Genomic DNA, 20,322 nt, shown 5'->3' on the forward strand with positions numbered 1-20,322 from the left:
CATCTCCCCCCAAGGGTGCTGGTGTGGTAACAGCCTGGGGGCTGCTGGACCATATGTGGCTGAGGCGCCATGAGGCTATGTGAAGCCTGATCTCTTCCCATATGGACTTGTGTCTGATGAGCAGACCTGTTAAGGCTTGGAGCCTGAGACCCTGTGCTTAGAGGGGAGTCAGGGAAACTACGATTTATCAGTTAGAGCCCATACGGGCAGGTGTTTGTTTTGCTGATTTGTGTGTGCTGGTGCCAAAATAAATGACCATTTTGGACTTTAAATCTGTTGTCTGCAAAGAAGTCTGTGACTGCGACCCCCTGAGAGAGAGTGATCCCTTACAGTGGTATAGCCCTTTTTTGCGATGAAATTTTTTATGTGACACAGGCTTTTTTGGGGAAGATTTATGGGTGATTGTACACCTCCTTTTGTGGTATGGACCGAATTACTTTGTGGTGACATTTTTTATGTGACACAGGCTTTTTTGGGAAAATGTATGGGTGATTGTACAGCTCCTTTTGCAGTACGGACCGAATTACTTAGTGGTGAAATTCTTTATGTGACAGTTTTCTTGGGGGAAAAGTTATGGGTGATGGTACACCTCCTTTTGCGGTATGGTCTGAATTACGTTGTCGTGGGTCCTGTAAACAGAGGTAGCTGAACTCCACTGCTCTGTTTCTCTTGTGAAGTCAATGTCTCCATCTATGCCCCTCTCGCGATTTACAGCAAATACATTATTTTCATGTAGAGATCCAAGAATTGAGGCATGTAGTGTATGCAAGCCATGTGCGACCCCTCTCATCACTCTCACGCTGTTCTGCACCTGGTTTGTTTGGGCGAACGGAGTCACACAGCGGAGGAACTGCTCCGTGTCCTTCAGCAAGAACTCGAATCCTGGCTTTCTCAGTGACAACTGAAAATCGAGCAGGACCAGAACCAGCAGGTGGTGGCATACTTGGAGTGCACCCTGCCAGCCAGCATTGAAGATCCGCTGGACTAATGGACAGCCAAACTTGATTTGTGGCCGCAACTGGCCAAGTTTGCCCTGGAAAAGCTGTCCTGCCCAGCCAGTAGTGTGGCATCAGAGCAGGTGTTCAGTGCGGTTGGGGCCATAGTTACCCCAAGGAGAACTCGCCTGTCCACCCTAAATGTGGAGAGACTGACCTTTGTCAAGATGAATCAGGCGTAGATCAGCCAGGATTTCCACCCCCCAATGCCTCATGCATCAGACTAGATCATCCATGGTGCCACACCAACACTTTGACAAAAGAGACCGGTTATTTCTGGCTACCTGCCTCAGCTACTATTCTGATGCTGCCAGCCGGCTGATGTCACACATCTGATGCTAACTTGCCAAGTGTTCCTTCTTTCACCCACCATCTTCAGCTGGTACTGGTATTGCCACTATGTGGCCTCCTGATGCTGCCGCCACCTCCACACTCTGTCATTGTGCCACTCTGTGGCCTCCTGATGCTGCTGCCACCTCCAGACCCTGTCATTGGGCCACTGTGGACTTCTCATGCTGTTCCCACCCTCCCCACTTCATGACTGGGCCACTATTTAGGTTTTCTGGCTTGGCTGACATCATCATTTTTTGGACCCTTCTTGTGATCTGTCAGAAGGAAGTGAAAATGAGACGCACTAAGGATCCTGTCTGTGTGGCAGCTGTAAGGCCTGTATGGTCCCATCAGAATTGGCTTATGATTTGGTAGCCAAAAGCAGGAGTGGGTACAAAACCAGGGCCGTCTTTAATATTGATTGGACCCTGGGCAAGAGGGAGAACACTAGTGCCGCTGCCGCATTCATGGGCCCATAGTTTAACTAAGTAGCAGGACATGTAGGGCATACATGGGGGATGTCCCTGCACTTACTATTATTTCTGAGTGCCGCTCCCTGGGCTCAAGAGGCAGATGCCTTGGGCCCCCCAGGTGCAACTGGGACAGGGGTAGCTTACTCTTTTCCCCCGCGTTCAAGACGGCAGATATTTCATTCACGTGTCATTTCTGTTTTGGATCCACTCCTGTTTTTTTTTGGCATTAGCAATACTGATGGATTACTGACCAAATGCTGACCGAGTGAAGGCAGATGCTACCACAGATAGGGTCCATTTTTTGTGGCTTATTGTTCTGATGGATCAGAGGAAGGGCCAAATAATCAGTGACGTCAACACAAACTTACTGCTGACACCCTCTCCACTCTGTCAGGGGGCTCTACTTGTATAAGCGTTTAATAGAATAGGTTCTGTAGACATCTATGTGGAATCAGCTGAGGACGGTGTAAAAGGAGTGCGCTTCTTCTTGATGCTAACATCAACCTGTAAGGCTGAGTTTATACTTGAGTTATTTGGTCAGTTTTGGCCCCGTGACTGCCCAAATAAGTGAAGTGTGCAGTGATTCTAAGAGAAATGCCTGTCATCTGCATGTCAAACGGACTCGCAGTATTATTTCACTACCACAGCAGACTCCCTATGCGTGTTACTGCAAGGCACAGTGTCCTACACCACTATAAAGGCTCTCTGCAGCCAGGAAATAGATGTTTTTTAGTGTTGGGCTCCAGTTACTTTACAGAAGACGATAATAATAGTGTGACTGTTGTATAACAGTGATATGCATTTAAATATGAATTAGCATGCTGTGCTGAAAAACAAAGCAACAGAGGAAACATAGTATGTGACCACTTAAAGAAGCTTTCTGAGATTTACAAAAAATTGGCAAAGACCAGGGAATTTGATTAAACAAACCACAAACATACACTAACTATCCAAACCTCCACCGTTGCAGTGCTGTGGCTCTGGGGGCCCTCACCAGTCTACTTACTTGCAGTGATGATGTGCCCTACATGTACATGAACCAATCAGTGTCCTCAGTAGCATTGTACCACCATGCCGGTATTACCACCAACTATAGTTATTGGCTGCAGCATCCATGTGTGCTTGCCAGGGACAACCGGAGTGGCGGTGCTTGATCGGTTGGTGGGATTGAACAGATGAGCATAGTCGTTTAAAAAACTTGTTTTGTAACACTACCTGCCAATGTACAGTATCTAAATTCCATACAAACCTTTAGGCTTATTTCACACGGGCGTCATGTTTTTTGACCGGATAAGATGCGGGTGTGTTGCGGGAAAACGCATGATTTTTCCGCACGAGTGCAAAACATTGTAATGCGTTTTGCATGCGTGTGAGAAAAATCGGCATGTTTGGTACCCAAACCCAAACTTCTTCACAGAAGTTCGGGTTTGGGTTAGGTGTTCTGTAGATTGTATTATTTTCCCTTATAACATGATTATAAGGGAAAATAATAGCATTCTTAATACAGAATGCATAGTAAAATAGGGCTGGAGGGGTTAAAAAGAAATAAAAAATTATTTAACTCACCTTAATCCACTTGATCGAGCAGCCTGCATCTCTTCTGTCTTCTTCTTTGCTGTGCACAGGAATAGGACCTTTGATGACATCACTGTGCTCATCACATGGTCCAATCACATGGTTCATCACCATGGTGAGGGACCATGTGATTGGATCATGTGATGTGATGTCACCACAGGTCCTTAGCCGGCAGCTCAACATTACAGAAGAAGACAGAGATCTGCAACTACACGATCAAGTGGACTCGGTGAGTTAACTATTATTATTTTTTTAACCCCTCCATCACTATTTTACTTTGCATTCTGCATTCAGAATGCTATTATTTTCCCTTATAACCATGTTATAAGGGAAAATAATACAGATCGGGTCCCCAGCCCGATCGCCACCTAGCAACCATGCGTGAAAATCGCACCGCATCCGCACTTGCTTGCGGATGCTTGCGATTTTCACACGGCCCCATTCACTTTTATGGGGCCTGCGTTGCATGAAAAACGCACAATATAGAGCTTGCTGCGATTTTCACACAACGCACAAGTGATACGTGAAAATCACAGCTCATGTGCACAGCCCCATAGAAATGAATGGGTCGGGATTCAGTGCGGGTGCAATGCGTTCAACTCGCGCATTGCACCCGCGCGGAATACTCGCCCGTGTGAAAGGGGCCTTAGTATGGTTGATTTTGTGTATTATCATCTGGTTTTATTATTGTATCCCCCCAAAAATGTCTGCAGATTAGGATATCGTGGATTGTGCACTAGTCATACATTCACTTGCAGTTGACAAATTCTCGCTAAGCAGCTTAAAAAGTTTGATTCAAGGCAACAGTAGTTCTATAGCAGATGAATTGTTAACTGGTCAGATGCTGTGTGATAAAATCAACCATTTCCAAATAGTCAGTGATGTCTTATCAGCCTTGTGATTACTCCTGGCAATGTGAGGTTCCTCCTGGCAATGATGGATTTTGTAGTCAATGAAAGGTCTTTGGAATATGTTCAGTTCAGGGATAACTTAATATCGTCAGGTTCGTGGTGCAGCGGGGAAGGCGCAGTGATGCTGCTGGAGATAGATGAGAGCTTAGAGTACTGATGTAAATGAACTGAAAGTCGTTTTAATGACCATATTACCTACAGGAATGACTGGTATAAGCACAAGATTGGAAGACCTGGGTTTAACTATACATGTGTGATTGATAAGTGTCACATAGTGAGGACGATATGCTCATGCTGATGATACACAGCATCAAGGATATTTATAAAAGGAATATTTTTTGTGTTTTGATATGTTCCTTCATAAAACACATCAGTCCAATGATGATTATCTAGAGATGAGCGGCAATAATTGGTGCTGCTTATCTCTTCCTGCAGATTTCCCGTGCCAGTGCTTACTGACCGACATTTAGTGCTGCTTCATATTTTACTGTGCTGAAGCCTAAACTGCTGCAGAACATCATGATACTGACCTCAGCTGCTGCAGAACTTCATGACACAGATCTGAGCTTCGGCAGAACTTCACAATACACACCTCAACGTCTGTAGAACCTCATGATACACATCTCAGCTGCTGCAGAATATTGTGATATACACCTCAGCTGCTGCAGAACATCATAATATACACTTCAGCTTCTGAAGAACATTATGATACACATCTCAGCTTCTGCAGAACATCAGAATGCACTTTCCCTTTGTTGTTGCAGAATATCATAATACACACCTCAGCCGGTGCTGAACAACATAATACACTTCATCTGCTGCAGAACATCATAAACCACACCTCAGCTGCTGCAGAACCTCATAATACACATCTCAGCTGCTGCAGAACATCGTAATAGACACCTCAGCTGCTGCAGAACTGCATAAACCCAACGTCTGATGCTGCATAGGGCAAGCACCTTCTTAGGCTGCCCATGGATCAATGTTTTGATTGAATTACCAGGACCATAGCACTCCTTAGAGACTGGTCACAACTATCTTGAGTGACCGCAGGAGCTACCGTACAGTTATCACATGTACTGTAGGCACAGAAAATGAGTCTTAACCTATTGCGTGATTGGGAGATAAAGCAATCAACACTGTCACAGCATAGAACTGGTGGTGAAAATGTAGTGAATAAGTGATAGGAAAACAGATGAACCTATTCCCTTGGCTTTTTCCATACCCTATAGTGCATTCACTGTAATGGAATAGGGCTCTTTAGAGAAAATGAATTATCTACATGTATTATACTCATTACTTATTATTGTTATTCTCTTTTCTGTAGATGACTATAAGGAAGCCATTTTGCCTGAACTGCTGTTTTCAGCATTTAGAAATATGCTTTACTGCAGCCACATGGAACATAGGCATAATGGACATGAGATACCTCCTTGACTTCTGTGGAAAAGTTTTCTAGCCATGCTCAGTGACCTGTGCAGAGGTCATTGTGCAGAGAGGGGGGATAGATACGCTGTGACCATCACCTTTTGTGAATGGTGAATTCTGTGTAATCGATATATAGATGTTATCTGTCATTGTAATCCTGACAGTGATGATAATGAGATGACTGCTGAGAAGAACAGGAGCATTAGCATTTATTAGGCTTAATGGGTAGTGAAAAGACTGCAGGAATTTTATATTTGTTTTAAATACAGATGATAATAGAATTAAAAAAAAATAATGGGATTTTAAAAATAACCACCAAAAAAATCTTAAAAATATGTTTAATATAATGCCTTGATTTAAACAATAGCTCACTTTCTGATTACCTGTTGGTCACCTTTTTTTTGTCAAGCACCCCTATTCACTGGGCAGACCTACAAAGGGAAGCATATCTTCCTGCTTACCACCGCTGGGTCCTGGCTCCTTCAGTAACTGAACTAGGCTGTTTTGTTCAGGTTTTCCACCGTCGACATCAGTTTTGACAATGCGGCAGGTAATTGCTAGCTGCGGCGGTGACCTGCCCACCCTGCAGCATGTCAGTTGGTAATAAGATGCAAGGAGAGCAGGTTGCTGCTGCAGCCGATGATTGGATGCAGCAGGGTCAAAGCAGATGTTGATAGTGGGAGGAACCAAGCAAGGCAGCTGAGTTTGAGGAACAAAAGAATTGGGATCCAGTTGCGGGGAACAAATTAGTGACCTTTGCTTTGCAGGTCTGCTCCGGAGGGGTGGGTTAGAGTTTTTAACCCCCCCCCCCCCCCACTCCCCAAAAGGTAGCCAACCTCTTCAAGAAATGGTTAGAAGTAATGACCTATCACATGGATCATTACTTCCCACCAGTTCTTGAAGAGGTTTGCTACCTTTTGGGGGGATTTTGGCAACCCCAACCCAACCTTCCTGAGCAGACCTGTAAAGCAAAGGTCACTTAACTGTTTCCCGCCCCATGATCTTGATTCTTTCGCTCCTCAGACTTGGCTGCCTTACTTCCTTCGACACTGCTGCATAGTCAACTTTTTCCCAGGCCATTGGAAAACTGGATTTAAAAAGAAAAGTTTTAGCCTCACGATACAAAGATATATAGAAATATGTTAAATCAACTGCAGAAAAAAGTGATAAAATTGACTGCGGGGTGGGGGGGAGGGGGAAAGCAATTGGATAAGGAAGATGTGAATGTGTGGCAGAGCACACATGAAGACCCTAGTTGACAATAAAGCCTGACATAGCTAGAAGAAATATCCTATATATAAAAACCTAATCCCAGTGTAATTATTGATCATGCGCTTGTTATTTCTTGCTGGGCGCACATACGATTTTTCCAGTCGTCCTCCGGGTCCACTTCCGTGACACAGGTTATCTGGTATATTGAGATATCTGTGTGCCATAGCAAGTTGTTTACACTGGATTAATATCATAAGTATTTGCTAGCGAGACGTTCGATCTATCTTCCCAGAACACCTGGAATCAAACCTAGTATATATAATAGAAGCTGAAATGATGACAAGAGGTTTGGGGACGAATACCACGCCTCGTGCCTGCTTGACGTCACCTACGTCGAGCTCATGAGACACTGTATGGTCACTTGTTAATAAAGCGGGACTTTGCGCCCCCTCCAGAGGAGCAGGTAAAGTCAGTTTGGTACAGTTTACACAGACACCTCCTGTCCACGCGGACCCAGAGAGGCAACAAGCTGAGAGAGCCTTTTAACTGCCGCAGTGAAAACAGCGCTGTCTCAGCCCGGGTATCTGCCACCAGGTTCTCGTTTGATATAAGCCCGGTCCGCTAACGGATGTGGGGATTCGTGATCGAGATGCAAGATAGCACTAGATTAAATTATATATTTAATCACCTTAAGGGCACACTAGATGACACAATATACACAGAGAATATATACAGTGGTCTGAGGTTACAGATACAGGTGATATACACTCACCTAAAGAATTATTAGGAACACCTGTTCTATTTCTCATTAATGCAATTATCTAGTCAACCAATCACATGGCAGTTGCTTCAATGCATTTCGGGGGGTGGTCCTGGTCAAGACAATCTCCTGAACTCCAAACTGAATGTCAGAATGGGAAAGAAAAGTGATTTAGGCAATTTTGAGCGTGGCATGGTTGTTGGTGCCAGACGGGCCGGTCTGAGTATTTCACAATCGGCTCAGTTACTGGGATTTTCACGCACAACCATTTCTAGGCTTTACAAAGAATGGTGTGACAGATGAGCTCAGTAATTCCTGCCGACCTCCGCACAAGCTGTAATATCTCAACACCCATCCGTTACATGCACTGAGATGGAATACTTTTACACCATGATCTTGCACTATTTACATTTAAAGGCATCTGTCAGAAGATTTTCATCTATGAAAATGAAGTTTTAATATATGCAAATGAGCCTCTGAGAGCGATGAGGGCATTGCCATTACACTTAGACCCTCTGCTCTCTCTGCAACTACTGCACCCACTTTGATTGGGAGTGACGTCATCCTGTCAAATGAAGAGGGCACACTAGTTGCAGAGAAAATTGACCCTCTAGGTGTAGCAGCAATACCCCCGTTGCTCCTAGGGCAGGGATCAGCAACCTTCGGCACTCCAGGTGTGGTGAAACTACAACTCCCAGCATGCAAACTTGCTTGGTTGTTCTCAGAACTTCCATAGAAGTGAATAAAGCATGCTGGGGGATATAGTTTCACAACTTCTTTTTTTCTCAGCAATGCGAGCACATGGGACTAGTGTTGAGCGAACCCGAACTGTAAAGTTCGGATCCGTACCGAACTTTACGATTTTTGGTACCCGGACCCGAACTTTGCCCTAAAAGATTGGGTTCGAGTTCGGTGTTCGGGCATTTAATAAAGCTTGTTAAAAAAAATGCTGCAGGGCAGCCAATCAACAAGCTTTTAAGCTGTGTGCCCTTAAAAGCTTTTACAGCCATGCCTACTAATGGCATGGCTGTGATTGGCCGGTGCATCATGTGACCCAGCCTCTATATAAGCTGGATCACGTGTAGCACCGCCCATCAGCTCTCAGTAGTGAAGGGACAGAAAGCAGGCAGCTGAAGTGAGGGACAGTGTTAGTGCGATTTTTTTGTGGGTGCAATGCAACATCTTTGCACCCCTGACACAGAAAGCAAATCATAAATCTGACTGTTAATTCTGTGGGTGACCTACAGAGATTTTTTTTGTGGGTGCAATGCAACATTGTACTTTGTACCCCTGACACACAAATATAATAGTTAATCCGTCTGTTAGTTAGGTACGCGTCATATACCCATTTATTGCGTGAAGTACACCTGCACTGCATATGTGACAGGGAAATTGATATAGTTAATCCGTCTGTTAGTTAGGGTACTTTCACACATGCGGCAGACGATTCCGGCAGGCAGTTCCATCGCCGGAACTGCCTGCAGGATCCATCAAAACGTATGCAAACTGATGGCATTTGTCAGATGGATCAGGATCCTGATTCGTCTGACAAATGCATTGAAATGCCAGATCCGTCTCTCCGGTGTCATTGGGAAAAACGGATCCGTCATTTATTTTTTTTCACAATTTTTGCTGTCTGAGCATGTGAAGACCGCAATGCCGGATCCGTTTTGCCGGAAAATGCCCGATCCGGCATTACGGCAAGTGTTCCGGAATTTTGGCTGGCGTTAAAACCGCAGCATGCTGCGGTATTATCTCCGTCCTGAAAAGGCAAAAAGACTGAACTGAAGACATCCTGATGCATCCTGAACGGATTGCTCTCCATTCAGAATGCATGGGGATAAAACTGATCAGTTATTTGCCGGTATTGAGCCCCTAGGATGCTACTCAATGCCGGAAAAGAATAACGCTAGTGTGAAAGTACCCTTAGGTGCACGTCATATACCCATTTATTGCGTGAAGTAAACCTGCACTGTATATGTGACAGGGAAAATAATATAGTTAATCTGCCTGTTAGTTCAGTGGGTGACCTCCAAGAATGAGGAGAGCATCAAATAAGGGACGTGGCCCTGGTCGTGGTGCTGCTGGGGTTGGTGGAGCTCCTGTTGCAGGGAGAGGACATGGTCGATCTGTGCCAGCTACAAATGAATAATCTCGTAGCAGCTCTGGGCCTAGCCGGTTTGACGCACATCCCCTGACTGGCGCATGTGCTGAATTTGGTGGTGCAGAGGTTCCTGAAAAATTACCCCGATATGTCAGAACTGCTGCAGAAAGTGCGGTCCGTCTGTACGTGCTTTCGGCGTTCTCACCCTGTTGCTGCTCGTCTGTCTGCACTGCAGAGTAACTTCTGGCTTCCCGCTCACCGCCTCATTTGCGACGTGCCGACAAGTGGAACTCTACCTTACACATGCTGGAGAGACTGTGTGAGCAGCAGCAGGCGATAGTGGAGTTTCAGCAGCAGCATGCACGGGTGAGTCGCTTCACCACCAACGAGTGGGCCTCCATGTGGGACGTGTGTGCCGTGTTGTGCTGTTTCGAGTATTCCACCAACATGGCCAGTGCCGATGACGCAGTCCTCATCGTTATTATTAGTGATGAGCAGCAGGGGCAATATTTGAATTTGCTATATTTTGTGAATATTTGGGTAAATATTCGTCATATATTTGTGAATTCAAGAATTTGTGATCTCCAGTCATTATTTTCTTGATTGAGAAAATCGGCAATCGGAAAATTTGCTATGAAAGTTTGCGATCAACACTACTCCTAAAATCAAAGATCTTGCAGCCTTCTCATTGGCCCACAAGCAAGAAGCAGTGAGGGATCAGGGGTACTGATGAAAAAATCTAGAATATTTGCGATTACTAAGATATAGCCTTACATTATAGATATTCGCAAATTCTCGAAGTGCCAATATTCACGATAAGAGGAGGAAGAAGAGGGATCATTTCCACCGTTATCAGGCCAGTCATACACAAGTGGCTCGGAGGGTGGGTTCCTGCACCAACAGAAGCCAGGTACGCAATTGTCCAGCCATGGCACAGTTCTGGAGGATGAAGAGGAGGAGGATGATGATATGGAGGAACCGTGTTCACAGCAGGGTAGCGCCAAAAGCAGCTCATGGGCATCACTGGAGCGTGGCTGGGGAGATACAGAGGACACAGACGATACACCTCCCACAGAGGACAACTTGTCGTTGCCTCTAGGCAGCCTGGCACACATGACCAACTAAATGCTGCCGTGCCTGCGCAACGACCGCCGAGTTGCCCACATTCTAACCAGTGCTGATTACTGGGTGGCTATCCTGCTGGATCCCCACTACAAGGACAACGTGGCATCCTTAATTCTGTCACTGGAGCGTGATCGGAAGTTGCGCGAGTACAAGCGCACGCTGGTAGAAACGCTGCTGATGGCATTCCCACCTGACAGCGGGGGCTCAGTGGAAACACAAGGCGAAGGCAGAGGAGGAGGAAGAAGTCGGCAACGCAGCTAGGGCACCGCCAGCACCTCAGAAGGGAGGGTTAGCATGGCCGAAATGTGGAAAAGAATGTGGAAAAGCTTTGTCAGCAACACAACAACCAGCACCACCAGCTGATATGGAACGTCTTAACAGGAGGCGGCATTTCAGCAACAGCCTACACGTACTGACTGATGGGTCTGCCCCATTCAACTTCTGGGTCTCCAAATTGGGCACATGGCCTGAGCTTGCCCTTTACGCCTTGGAGGTGCTGGCCTGCCCTTCGGCCATTGTATTGTCCGAACGTGTGTTCAGCATGCCAGGGGGGGTGATCACAGGCAAGCGCAGCCGCCTGTCCACAGCCAATGTGGACAAGCTCACGTTCATTAAAATGAACAAGGCATGGATCCCACAGGACTTGTCCGTACCTTGTGCAGAATAGACAAGTTTACCAGCCACACCCAGCCATTGTTATGCTCCAGCGCACTTTCTCTTTGTTTTCTTTTTTATATTTCCTAATGTTTTGGGGTCTTCCCAAATTTATTAAAAAAAATATATAGCTTTGGCTACCTTCTCCTCATCCTCCACCACCGCTTCCACCTACACCGCCACGTCCACCGCCTCCTCAACCCCCTACTCCACTTTGACCTCCACCTCCTAGTTCAAGATCATTATTTAAATTATGTTATTTTAATTCATTTACCTATCCACATTTGTTTGCAGAGAAATTGTCCTGCTCTTACCCCTATTTTGCTTCCTTTTGCAGCCCTCTATCCCTTTCTATGACTTTTTCAGAGCCATTTTAGTGCCCCAAAGTTTGGGTCCCCATTGACTTCAATAGGGGTTTAGGGTCAAGTTCGGGTCCCGAACCCAAACTTTGCGGCGAATCCGGTGAACCCGGGACTTCCAGGTGTACGCTCAACCCTACATGGGACCAACACAGATGCCTTCAGCTGCCAAGTGCACATGTAACAGGTCAGCCAGTGTCGCAGGTACAAATCTGTTGACAGATGACCTATCTTGGGGACAGGTCATCAATACCAGAAGCCTGGAAAGCCCCTTTAGTTAAATGCATGGACAGGTAAGGGTGGACAACTCTGTGCTTGCTTTTCTTTTAAACCATATAATCAATATGAGAGCCTGATGAAGCTGCATATACAGGCAGGATGAGGTATGGCATGATTAAATTCCCATTGTTATACAAATGTCTTTGCTTTTTTCCCTTCTCCTCCAGCTCTTACCATTAAACTTGTCTGAAGCATCTTTCACTCGGTAGAATAACCCAATCGGAGGAGAGGAGAATGCTGTGTCAGCTAAGAATCCCATAATGTTATCGTAATTGATGACAGGGACTCTGCAGTCACCGGTCTTAAAAGCTATAAAACAAGAAAGAAGAAGCCTTTTACAATATGTACTTAACACTAATTGTACCATCAAAGCATTAATTAATTCTTTGTGGTGGGACAATACGCTCTAGCCAGCAGTAAGGCAATCGGTGATTTGTGTCAACGGCTTCCAGGAGTCAATACTGAGTCCTGAGATGCATGGGAGGAGGTTATTTTCTTGACGCCTCCGGGGTCACATTTCTCTAAGATTGCGCAGGTTTTCTATAAATGTGGACAATAGACAGGACACAATGGACAGTATGTGCAGAATGAAATGGCATTTGACGCAGTGATAGCTGACTGACTAGCCTTTGATTTCCAGATGAAGTTCATCTCTATAGGTTAAAATGCTTTATCAGAGGTTTCCCTCTCGAAGGGTGTTCCAGGATCATGAAACCATGGTTGCTTTCTCCCAGAAACATCCCCAAAACCTATTCATGGGTTGTGTCTGGTATTGCAGCATAACTGAGCTGCAATACCACATACAACCTTGTGGGGAGCTGTTTTCGGAAAAATGTAGTCATGTTTTTGTATCTGTACAACCCAGAAATGATTCTAATAATATTCAGTTGTGCTTATTTATTCATAAAACAGTAAAAAAATAAAAATGTATCTCCACTCATGCAATACAATCCAGACTTTAATTAGACTTTGATTAAAGGGAATGTGTCAGGAATGATCTATTGTTTAAATCACATTTTTTATGTTAAACATATTTTTCAGACTTTTTTAGTTAGTTTTTTTAATTGTCCATGTCCCTATCAATATGAAAACAAAATTCAAAGGTCCTGCACTTTTCACATTGGCACTAGGCCGAATATATGTCAAGACTTCCTGTTCTTTGAGAGCAGTTACATGGACCATAGACACAATCGAAGCTGATCTCATTGACTTCCATGGGAGAGTTTTCAACACATGCTCTGTGATCTGATCAGAGGTCAGGATGCAGCAGGTAAGCTGCAATATCACCTATTGTGAATGGCGGATCCTATGTTATCTAATAAAGAACAGGAAGTCTCAACATATTATTGTGTGGGTAAAAGGTTAGTGCACTTTGGGAGTTGGATGAACCTTCTTTAATGGCATCTCTTTGAAGCAACGCATTTCGGAGTGTAACACTGGTTTTTCTCGTTGTGTTTGGCGTTTTGCTCCATAATAGTGTGCAAAGATATTGGCACATCTGCACGTATCTTTGCACCCCTCAGCGAGTTCTACTACCAGGAATCTAATCTATATGATCACCTTTAGCCTGGGCCTACACGATACCGACCTCACGACCAAGGATCACTGTGTAGTAGTGCAGCCATAGGACTAAATGGGTATGTAGTGCAACTCACAATTAGCCACAACTATGACCCCAGAATCACAAAAAATCCAGCAATTTTTTTTTAGCAATTCTGGGGTCACGGCAACTTGAAAGTTGCACTGCAACTCCATTGAGTTCTATGGCTACACTGTTGCACAGTGATCTTTGGTCGCTTGATGGGTGTTGCAGCTGAGATCACCATCAAGAGACAGGTGAATTTCAAAAAATTGGTTTTGGTTAAGATTAGTCCGAATCGACCAAGAGATTTGATTCAGACACAAATCCTTTCTACCTGAATCGAAAATACTATCAATGCATGGAAAATCTCCCTCTCTTTCTTTCTCTCTCTCTCTCTCTCCAGAATCTAAATTTGTCCCCAAATTTTTTTCAAGAAATTCTGATTCTAACAAATACAAATTCTTCAAAAAGTTCTGATCGAATTTTGAGTCTAAGGAATTGATTTTCTCATTTCTAGTCCCAACCTTTCAATACTGATTTGATCTTCCTTTCCTGTTTTGGGTGGAGGTTTTTTTTTTTTTTTTACCATCACATGTTCCTTTTTAAAAGGTTTTGAGAACTTTTTTTGCTGCAAGACAAAATCAGTTGTGTCTGCTTTTGCAGAAGCCCCTTTGTTGCCAGTTTCTGTGTGCAGCCGTTTCATCTCCTACTAACACTTTCTCTTTTTTCGTTATACCAAACGGATTTCTTATCCTAAAATCATTTATAACAAAGGATCAGAAGTGCGCGTTCTTCAATTATTGATTTGTTGCTTGTCTATTCTAAGAGAAAGTCAGATGAAGATCAGAATGAATATATTTATAGCTTGCATCCCTCCTTTAGGATGTAATCCATCTTCGTTAAATTCAGTAAAAGTGATAGATGGTATTTGGCAGTGTAATGATGTGATCACTCTTCCATCGCCTCTGTAAATCATAAGATATTGTCTTGTTTTATGTAGATATTTAATCAGCTGGTCTAGTCCCCATTACTGATGTATTTGGAGATGTCAGAGCAGGTGAATACACTGTATTTATTCATTCGGCATATCAGCAGCACATTCATTTAGACAAATGTTCTAATTACAGTAAGGTTTCATGCAATGGCAGAGCCATGCCCAGCGGACCTTACACAGCAGTGCATGGAAGCAGGACAGCCTGAGTGCACTGCCATATAGGCTCTACCAGACTCCATGGGTACAGAGATATTCTTCCTTTAACACCGACAATCCGTACCTGCCAGCTCCCTTTCTCCGATGGTTACAGCCACTGTAGAAGAAGAAGAATTTTTGAAAAATTTGATTTGGCAGCTTTGCCGAAGTTTGACAAGAAATTAGATTTGTTCCGAATTAATTTGTCATGAATTGCTATGTTAAAACCCCATTCAGCTTATTAATCAATGGGACTGTTTTTAATGGCCACTCAGAAAGAAGTGCACTAGTCTAACGGCTGTTAAAAACGGTAATACGCTAGTGCAATATGGCCTTTTGGGTTTAAAAAAAATCACTCACCTCATCCACTTGCTCGGGCAGAGGCAGTCCGCTCCTCTCTTGATTGAAAAAGATCTGCCGCATGACCTGCGCTGAGCATAATGATGTCACTGCACGCTCCTAGCCTCTGCTCTTGTGTCCCATTAGTCTGTGCCCACCATTATCTCCCTGTCCCTTCTAGGTAGGGACATCCACTCCATGCTGTGCTACATGGGCCAAAACGCACACATCCTAGTCTGCCAGCCTACTGCAGAGGGAAGGGTACCAGAGCAATAGGCTCTTTAGCATGCTGGTCCCCGTGAAGGTGTGCTACTTTCCATTCTGATTTCCTATGCCCAACCTATGCCTGTTTTCCAGATTTGACACTCTACTGGATGACCTGACCTCTGCCTGACTCTTATATATTCACCCTGTGCTACCTACCTCAACTTTTGGCCTGTTAAGCAGATTGAACAAATATGATTTTGCCTGCCCCCTTTGGTGCCACACACCAATGTCTTATGAGACTTCTTGGTTAGCTGTCACTGAATAGAGACTACTCTATGAGGTACTGTAACGGCCTGGTGGTTCCTGTATAGGGATTTAAGGCTGAAGAACAGGGGGGCCACTTTAAAAATGTCCTTAGAAGTAGCGCTAAGTGAAATCTGTTCAATGACACAATGGGGATACAGATACACAACTGCACAATGGCAATAAATGACAAATGACCAAAGACTGTAAGAAAAAAAAATATCTGGATCCCCAAAATTAGTACAATTTATTAAGACCATACCGTAAAAAAAAAATAATTATTAAATGTGCTATTAACCTGAGCTATCTCCACTTAAAGAAGTTTACCATAATAATATCATAAAATTAATACAGCTGCTATATGTCCTAAGCATAATCTAATGGGTAAAATGGCATTGGCAACTCCCATCACAATGTTTTAAAAGAATGTCTGTTTTAGGTGCAAATCAATGCATCAGATTAAGTAGTAAAACCAAAAAAGATCACCTTACAGGCTCTACAACTGTTGGAGTAAGGTTTAATGTAAAAAGGCACAATTGTGACATATAGGAACCACTGTGTCTAGGGATGAGCGAACCCGAACTGTATAGTTCGGGTTCGTACCGAATTTTGGGGTGTCCGTGTCACAACGACCCGAACCCGAACATTTTCGTAAAAGTCCGGGTTCGGGTTCGGTGTTCGGCTCTTTCTTGGCGCTTTTTGAAAGGCTGCAAAGCAGCCAATCAACAAGCGTCATACTACTTGCCCCAAGAGGCCATCACAGCCATGCCTACTATTGGCATGGCTGTGATTGGCCAGTGCACCATGTGACCCAGCCTCTAATTAAGCTGGAGTCACGTAGCGCCGCACGTCACTCTGCTATGATCAGTATAGGGAGAGGTTGCAGCTGCGACGTTAGGGCGAGATTAGGCAGATTAACTCCTCCAAAAGACTTCATTCTGTGATCGATCTGCAGCTGTGGATCATTGAAGTGCTATTATTGACTTGCTCACTTTTTTGAGGCTGCCCAGAGCGTTTTTAGATCACTTTTTTTCTGGGGTGATCGGCGGCCATTTTGTGACTTGTGGTGCGCCAGCACAAGCTATCACCAAGTGTATTTAACCATCGATAGTGTGGTTATTTTGTGCTATATCCTACATCAGCTGCAGGCTGAGCCTGTGTCACCGAAGTGCATTTAACCATCAACAGTCTGGTTATTTTTTGGCCATATACTACATCAGCTGCAGGCTGAGCCTGTGTCACCGAAGTGCATTTAACCATCGACAGTCTGATTATTTTTTGGCCATATACTACATCTGGTGCAGGCTGAGCCTGTGTCACCCAAGTGCATTTAACCATCAACAGTGTGGTTATTTTTTGGCCATATATTACATCAGGGGCAAGTTGAGCCTGTCACCCAGCGCCTAAAAAATAGACCTGACATTTCTATTCAACCAAATCTGTACTGTTTTAGCTGGTCAAGTTATTTGTAGTGACCGTAAAAGCACACTTTTTTTTCTGGGTTGAAAAACCATTCCCAAATTTGCCATTCTCAAAATAACTAGTTTCTGGTATTTGAGGCCTACTTGAAATCTATCCCAAAAATAATATCTTACATTGAAGCTAGTGATAGTGTCATTCAGAAAAACCTAAGACACACGCTAGCGTGCTGATAGAAATCTGATTCTGTGATTAAACCTATACCTGTCATACAGCGCAAAAAAAAACAGGCCTCACATCTCTATTTAACCAAATCTGTACTGTTTTAGCTGGTCAAGTTATTTGTAGTGACCGTAAAAGCACACTTTTTTTTCTGGGTTGAAAAATCATTCCCAAATTTGCCATTCTCAAAATAACTAGTTTCTGGTATTTGAGGCCTACTTGAAATCTATCCCAAAAAGAATATCTTACATTGAAGCTAGTGATAGTGTCATTCAGAAAAACCTAAGACACACGCTAGCGTGCTGATAGAAATCTGATTCTGTGATTAAACCTATACCTGTCACACAGCGCAAAAAAAAAACAGGCCTCACATCTCTATTTAACCAAATCTCTACTGTTTTAGCTGGTCAAGTTATTTGTAGTGACCGTAAAAGCACACTTTTTTTTCTGGGTTGAAAAACCATTCCCAAATTTGCCATTCGCAAAATAACTAGTTTCTGGTATTTGATGCCTACTTGAAATCTATCCCAAAAAGAATATCTTACATTGAAGCTAGTGATAGTGTCATTCAGAAAATCCTAAGACACACTCTAGCGTGCTGATAGAAATCTGATTCTGTGATTAAACCTATACCTGTCACACAGCGCAAAAAAAAACAGGCCTCACATCTCTATTTAACCAAATCTCTACTGTTTTAGCTGGTCAAGTTATTTGTAGTGACCGTAAAAGCACACTTTTTTTTCTGGGTTGAAAAAGCATTCCCAAATTTGCCATTCTCAAAATAAATAGTTTCTGGTATTTGAGGCCTACTTGAAATCTATCCCAAAAAGAATATCTTACATTGAAGCTAGTGATAGTGTCATTCAGAAAAACCTAAGACACACGCTAGCGTGCTGATAGAAATCTGATTCTGTGATTAAACCTATACCTGTCGCACAGCGCAAAAAAAAACAGGCCTCACATCTCTATTTAACCAAATCTCTACTGTTTTAGCTGGTCAAGTTATTTGTAGTGACCGTAAAAGCACACTTTTTTTTCTGGGTTGAAAAACCATTCCCAAATTTGCCATTCTCAAAATTGTGGTGAACGGGAACAATGAGGAAAACATCTAATAAGGGACGCGGACGTGGACATGGTCGTGGTGGTGTTAGTGGACCCTCTGGTGCTGGGAGAGGACGTGGCCGTTCTGCCACAGCCACACGTCCTAGTGAACCAACTACCTCAGGTCCCAGTAGCCAGCAGAATTTACAGCGATATTTGGTGGGGCCCAATGCCATTCTAAGGATGGTAAGGCCTGAGCAGGTGCAGGCATTAGTCAATTGGGTGGCCGACAGTGGATCCAGCACGTTCACATTATCTCCCACCCAGTCTTCTGCAGAAAGCGCACAGATGGCGCATGAAAACCAAGCCCATCGGTCTGTCACATCACCCCCATGCATATCAGGGAAACTGTCTGAGCCTCAAGTTATGCAGCAGTCTCTTATGCTGTTTGAAGACTCTGCTGCCAGGGTTTCCCAAGGGCATCCACCTAGCCCTTCCCCAGGGGTGGAAGAGATAGAATGCACTAACGCACAACCACTTATTTTTCCTGATGATGAGGACATGGGAATACCACCTCAGCACGTCTCTGATGATGACGAAACACAGGTGCCAACTGCTGCGTCTTTCTGCAGTGTGCAGACTGAACAGGAGGTCAGGGATCAAGACTGGGTGGAAGACGATGCAGGGGACGATGAGGTCCTAGACCCCACATGGAATGAAGGTCGTGCCACTGACTTTCACAGTTCGGAGGAAGAGGCAGTGGTGAGACCGAGCCAACAGCGTAGCAAAAGAGGGAGCAGTGGGCAAAATCAGAACACCCGCCGCCAAGAGACTCCGCCTGCTACTGACCGCCGCCATCTGGGACCGAGCACCCCAAAGGCAGCTTCAAGGAGTTCCCTGGCATGGCACTTCTTCAAACAATGTGCTGACGACAAGACCCGAGTGGTTTGCACGCTGTGCCATCAGAGCCTGAAGCGAGGCATTAACGTTCTGAACCTTAGCACAACCTGCATGACCAGGCACCTGCATGCAAAGCATGAACTGCAGTGGAGTAAACATCTTAAAAACAAAGAAGTCACTCAGGCTCCCCCTGCTACCTCTTCTGCTGCTGCTGCCTCGGCCTCTTCTGCTGCTGCCGCCGCCTCGGCCTCTTCCTCCGCCTCTGGAGGAACGTTGGCACCTGCCGCCCAGCAAACATGGGATGTACCACCAACACCACCACCTGCGTCACCAAGCATATCAACCATGTCACACAGCAGCGTTCAGCTCTCCATCTCACAAACATTTGAGAGAAAGCGTAAATTCCCACCTAGCCACCCTCGATCCCTGGCCCTGAATGCCAGCATTTCTAAACTACTGGCCTATGAAATGCTGTCATTTAGGCTGGTGGACACACACAGCTTCAAACAGCTCATGTCACTTGCTGTCCCACAGTATGTTGTTCCCAGCCGCCACTACTTCTCCAAGAGAGCCGTGCCTTCCCTGCACAAACAAGTGTCCGATAAAATCAAGTGTGCACTGCGCAACGCCATCTGTGGCAAGGTCCACCTAACCACAGATACGTGGACCAGTAAGCACGGCCAGGGACGCTATATCTCCCTAACTGCACACTGGGTAAATGTAGTGGCGGCTGGGCCCCAGGCGGAGAGCTGTTTGGCGCACGTCCTTCCGCCGCCAAGGATCGCAGGGCAACATTCTTTGCCTCCTGTCTCCTCCTCCTCCTCCTACTCAGCTTCCTCCTCCTCTTCTTCCACCTGCTCATCCAGTCAGCCACACACCTTCACCACCAACTTCAGCACAGCACGGGGTAAACGT

The 20,322-nt window shown here is 44.7% G+C and overlaps 1 protein-coding gene and 1 long non-coding RNA gene across 2 annotated transcripts in view; one reads left to right on the forward strand and one right to left on the reverse strand.

Annotated features, from left to right (window-relative positions):
* The window catches only part of LRP1B (LDL receptor related protein 1B), a 1,344,280-nt gene that overhangs the window by 999,220 nt on the left and 324,738 nt on the right, over nucleotides 1-20,322 (forward strand). The window lies entirely within an intron of this gene.
* LOC121008324 lies at nucleotides 1,725-19,734 on the reverse strand. The gene is made up of 3 exons (XR_005780557.1): nucleotides 19,722-19,734; nucleotides 11,769-11,771; nucleotides 1,725-1,854 (listed from the first exon to the last, which is right to left on the reverse strand). It is a non-coding gene; the product is annotated as an uncharacterized LOC121008324 (long non-coding RNA).

The sequence above is a fragment of the Bufo bufo genome, chromosome 7 (assembly GCF_905171765.1).
Source record: "Bufo bufo chromosome 7, aBufBuf1.1, whole genome shotgun sequence".
NCBI classification, from domain to species: domain Eukaryota; kingdom Metazoa; phylum Chordata; class Amphibia; order Anura; family Bufonidae; genus Bufo; species Bufo bufo.